The sequence below is a fragment of the Miscanthus floridulus genome, chromosome 13, assembly GCF_019320115.1.
Source record: "Miscanthus floridulus cultivar M001 chromosome 13, ASM1932011v1, whole genome shotgun sequence".
In the NCBI taxonomy this organism is placed as follows: Eukaryota; Viridiplantae; Streptophyta; class Magnoliopsida; order Poales; family Poaceae; genus Miscanthus; species Miscanthus floridulus.
In genome coordinates this window covers 37,040,780-37,046,046 of record NC_089592.1, presented here as the reverse complement: position 1 = coordinate 37,046,046, position 5,267 = coordinate 37,040,780, and the positions used below count along the sequence as shown (strand labels likewise).

Below are 5,267 nucleotides of genomic sequence, written 5' to 3'. Positions count from 1 at the left end.
AAACCTCCTTGTTCCCAGGGAAAGCAAGGTAGCACCAATATAATTATAATATATATAATAACCCCTATAAGATCAGAGCATACTAGCAGAGGAGCAGCTGCAGCGCAGGCTAAGCTAGCACAAGCATGCATCGCCAGCAGCAGCAGCAGCACGAGGTGACGGCGGGCCCTCGGAGGCACGGCCGGGAGCATGCCAACGGAGGCCACAGAGCTGCGGCCGAGATGCCGGCCGGCGGTCACCGCGCGGAGCGGGTAGAGAGGCCAGCCGGGTACCGCATGGAGCGGGCCGAGATGCCGGCTGGCGGTCACCGCGCGGAGCGGGCAGAGAGGCCAGTCGGGCATCGCATGGAGCGGGCCGAGATGCATGCTACTCACCACGCCACGGAACGGGCGGGCGACGCTCGGAGGACTACCACAGCTGCGGCTGAGATGCCCGCGTGGCAGACGGAGCGCAAGAAGAGCCTCGAGAGCCTCCTCGATGCCGCGGGGGACGCGCGCGGGAGGCAGCAGCAGCAGCACCACCACCACCGCGGCGGCGGTGGACACGTCCCCGTACGGCCAGTGCCGGGCGCGGGGGAGAAGGTCAACTTCCCCGGGCAGGGGCTGGAGTTCAAGGAGCTGTCCTACAGCGTCATCAAGAAGCAGAAGAAGGACGGGGTGAAGGTCAAGAAGGAGGTGTACCTGCTCAACGACATCTCCGGCCAGGCGCTCCGCGGACAGGTGACCGCCATCCTTGGGCCCAGCGGCGCCGGGCAAGTCGACGTTCCTCGACGCGCTCGCCGGCAGGATCGCCAAGGGAAGCCTCGAGGGGTCCGTCAGCATCGACGGGCGATCGGTAAGAGCACTAACTAACACACCTGACGATGTTCTGTTGCATTCCGTGTTGTATTTAGACCTGAAGATCGATGGATCGATGAACTGAATAAGGTTTCTGATGATCATTCATCCAGGTGACGACGAGCTACATGAAGCAGATTTCATCCTACGTGATGCAAGATGACCAGCTGTTCCCGATGCTCACGGTGTTGGAGACGCTGAGGTTTGCCGCCGAGGTCCGCCTGCCTCCGTCGCTCTCCAGGGCTGAGAAGCTCAATCGGGTGTGGGAGCTCATTGAGCAGCTGGGTTTGCAGGTTATATATTACCCTCTTTTGTGCTCTGCTCCTACTAGCATCCGTTTTTTTTTTTGTTAATAAAAGATTGAATTGTAGCATTTGGTTCATTGTCTACTCATCAAACTAAAAATCTCTAACACGAATTTGTACTCCGTTCAGTATCCAAAAAGTTGGCAACCATGACCATGGTTTTGTTGGAACCAGGTAGCGACCACCGAGTTCTCGATCCTGGAGCTATTCCTAGGTCCACCAGAGTTGACAACATATAAAACCTTTGGGTTGAGTGATAACATATAAGGTCTTTGTGCTTTACTTAATCCAAAAGACTATGATAGGTTGGACTGCCCCATCAACCCCTATCTTATATGTTGTGCTCTCCCACCTATTGATATTCGATGTGGGACTAAACCTCAACAACCACCATCGATATTCGATGTGGGACTAAACCTCAACAATCTCCCCCGTAGTCACACATTGGGGTGCCTCCGCCATGATGTGACACTTGAGATTTTTTTATCGAGTTTAACTTTTCTGACCCTGGGCGGCTCTGGTTTCCATAGTCACATAACCATAGTCACATATCGGGATGCCCCCGCCATAGTCACATATCGGGATGCCCCCGCCATAGTCACATATCGGGATGCCCCCGCCATGATATGACACTTAGGGATTTTTTGAGATTTTTTATCAGATTTAGCTTTTCTGACCCTGGGTGGCTCCGATATCAATTGTTGGAACTGGTGGTACGAACCTGCGCTCCCACAGATCCCAGGTCCAGCGGAGCTGACAAAATTTAAGGCCTTTGGGCCTTAGTCAACCCAAAAGACTAGCCTGATAGGTTGAACTGTCCCACGGTCCCACCTTATATGTTGTGCTCCCTCACCATCGATATATGATGTGGGACTAAACCGTAACAAGTTTGAGGAGCTAAGCTAATGTTTTGAACCGATTAGAAATTACACAACGTCATATTTTTTATAGTACTATTGTTTTGTGTACCTTCTCACTTATTGACAATATGCAGTCAAACTGATGAATGGTAATCTGAAGACAATCTAAGAGTCCCAACATATAGTCACAATAGACTTCATATAGTGTCCATTATCTGTCCAAATCTGATCAATAGTAGCTCAACAGTATAATTTCATTTGTTTCCCTCTAATTTCACTTGAGGATATCATTCACAATTTTGATTAAGCTCTGAATGTCAAAATAACAGACAACAGCTCACACATACATTGGCTGATGAAGGGATACGAGGTGTCTCTGGCGGGGAACGCCGTAGGGTGTCGATTGGCACTGACATAATCCATAAACCATCTCTGCTGTTTCTTGATGAACCGACCTCTGGCCTTGATTCCACCAGTGCATACAGTGTGGTAGAGAAAGTGAAAGAAATTGCAAAGGGGGGAAGCATTGTGCTAATGACAATTCACCAGCCATCTTTCAGGATTCAGATGCTTCTCGACAGAATAGTCATCCTCGCAAGGTAATTACAGACAAAAGCCTTTACTTTGAGGAAAACTATACATTTCTGAAAGCACATTTAAGTACTCATCAGTTGTGTAAGCACTTCATATGACATTCTAATTAACTACCTACTATACTTGATGCATTCAGAGGAAGGCTAATCTATCTAGGAAGTCCTATCACACTTCCCGCACACCTTGCTGGATTTGGCCGACCTGTACCTGATGGTGAGAACAGCATCGAGTACCTCCTGGATGTCATCAAGGAGTACGATGAATCAACACTTGGACTTGAGCCTCTAGTTGCCTACCAGAGGGATGGCAGTAAAACTGATGAAGCTGCCAAAACACCAATACCCAAGACACCAAGAACACCACACCAGAAATCAGTGCAGTTCCGACAGATGCAGCTCAAGAGCAACCAGTTCTCGGTCACAACTGGAACACCTCATGCTAATACTTTCTCAAACTTCGAGTCCTATAACATCGATGATGATGAGGAAGAATTCGACAATTCTCTTGAGAGGAAATCACATACACCATTTCATACCGGAACCTCAACTTACCATCCAAGACTTGCATCACAGTTTTACAAGGATTTCTCAGTCTGGGTTTACCATGGAGTCACAGGGACGCCCCACCGTAAGCCTACATGGAGTACTCCTGCTCGAACGCCAGCAAGGACCCCAATGTCGAGCTACCAGCAGCGCAGCCGTGTCGCTACGCCACACCATGCACCTCCTCCTCAATCCCCTCATGAACCAGTTTTCAAGCCGGAGGAACCAAGCTATCATGAGTACCAGCTTGAACTGGAACCACCACTAGATGCTCCTGAGGATGGCCCCAAGTTTGCTAATCCTTGGCTCAGGGAGGTCGCTGTGCTCTCATGGCGTACTGCTCTGAACGTGGTGCGCACACCGGAGCTATTCCTCTCCCGGGAGATTGTCCTCACAGTTATGGCACTCATTCTTTCGACGCTGTTCCACCGCCTCAGCGATTCCAACTTCACAACCATCAATCGCCTCCTCAACTTCTACATCTTTGCAGTCTGCCTTGTATTCTTCTCCTCCAATGATGCTGTTCCCACATTCATCCAGGAGCGCTTTATCTTCATCCGTGAGAGGTCCCACAATGCTTACCGTGCATCATCCTACGTGATATCCTCTCTAATCGTCTATCTCCCATTCTTTGCCATTCAGGGGTTCACCTTTGCAGTCATCACAAAGTACATGCTCCATTTACGAAGCAACCTGGTTAACTTTTGGATAATCCTGTTTGCATCACTTATAACAACCAATGCATACGTGATGCTGGTCAGTGCACTTGTTCCAAGCTACATCACTGGATATGCTGTCGTGATTGCGACAACAGCACTCTTCTTCATCACTTGTGGATTCTTCCTGAAGCGGACGAGGATCCCTATGGCATGGAGGTGGCTCCACTATATCTCTGCCATAAAATATCCATTTGAGGCATTGCTTGTGAATGAGTTCAAAGGAGACCATTGCTATGTTGGCACACAAAATCAACTTTCACCTGGACCTCTGGGGCAAGTCAGTAACCTGAATGCCACCTCAACGACATGCCCCCTGGTAGGCCAAGATGTGCTTTCCACCATGGACATACAAATTGATAACATCTGGATAGATGTTGCAATTCTCCTTGCCTGGGGCGTGCTCTACCGACTCATCTTCTATGTGGTCCTAAGATTCTACTCCAAGAACGAGAGGAAGTAAGCGAACGATGTTTTCAGCAAAGATGTATGCGGCATATCCATATATGGTAGATCCATTTGCAACAAGCAGATTTTCTACTCATAGAAGTTTAATTTGTATTATGGAAAACTTGTATTAAGAATTTCTAGTATTTGATTGAATGACAAAAAAGAGATAATTTTTTATGTTAAAGCCAATCTCAATGCATAGTTTCATTTTCTTGTCTCCAAGTATGTCACATCAGTAAATAGGATTTGCTCCATGGTTGAACTAACAACCTTCTAACTACAATGCATAGTTTCAACTTTTGCGTTTAATATGCTCTTTGTAACATATTCAGACATGGAAACAATGTCCATCCGGTTTTTATCTAGATGAAACTCATTTCATCTCTCTTATTTAATTCTTTGCCCTGTCAGCAAATTTGCTTAGGTGGCACCCTATTAAATGAGAATGAAACTCCCATTTATAGTGGCCTAATTATAATTGAAGTACATGCCAATGTCATCAATGTTACATTGTTTTCTTCGGATCCAGTTCCACCCTCGTTTTTTCCTTCAAAAAAAAGTGGCTATATGCTAGTGTGCGACTCAAGAACATAGATGGGGGAATTCCTCGTGTGCCATTAAAAAAGATCGCAATGCCCTGTGTGTCCCTAGAAAAGTTCAGCGGCCTTTAGCGTCACTGCTCTAACTTTTTTGTGCCCTCCATGCCACTGCCGTCAGTTTGTGCTCTAACACCGTCAAACTGCAGGTGTGAAAAGACGAAAATACCCTTAAGTCTAAATATGTCATTAATTTTTTTTTGAGCATCTTAACGACTTCAAATGAAAAAACTCAAAACTAGAAAGTTGTAGATCTCGTCGAGATCTATAATTTTCATATAAAAATTATCTTCATTTAATTCTGCAAAAAAAAGATATGATTTTTCTAAGATATATTAATCATATCAAATCATATTTTTTTGCGGAAT

The 5,267-nt window shown here is 46.8% G+C and overlaps 1 pseudogene; it reads left to right on the top strand.

The window, feature by feature from the left end:
- The first annotated feature begins 290 nt into the window (after positions 1 to 290).
- Positions 291 to 4,316, top strand: LOC136498892 (ABC transporter G family member STR-like; annotated as a pseudogene).
- The last annotated feature ends 951 nt before the right edge of the window (positions 4,317 to 5,267 follow it).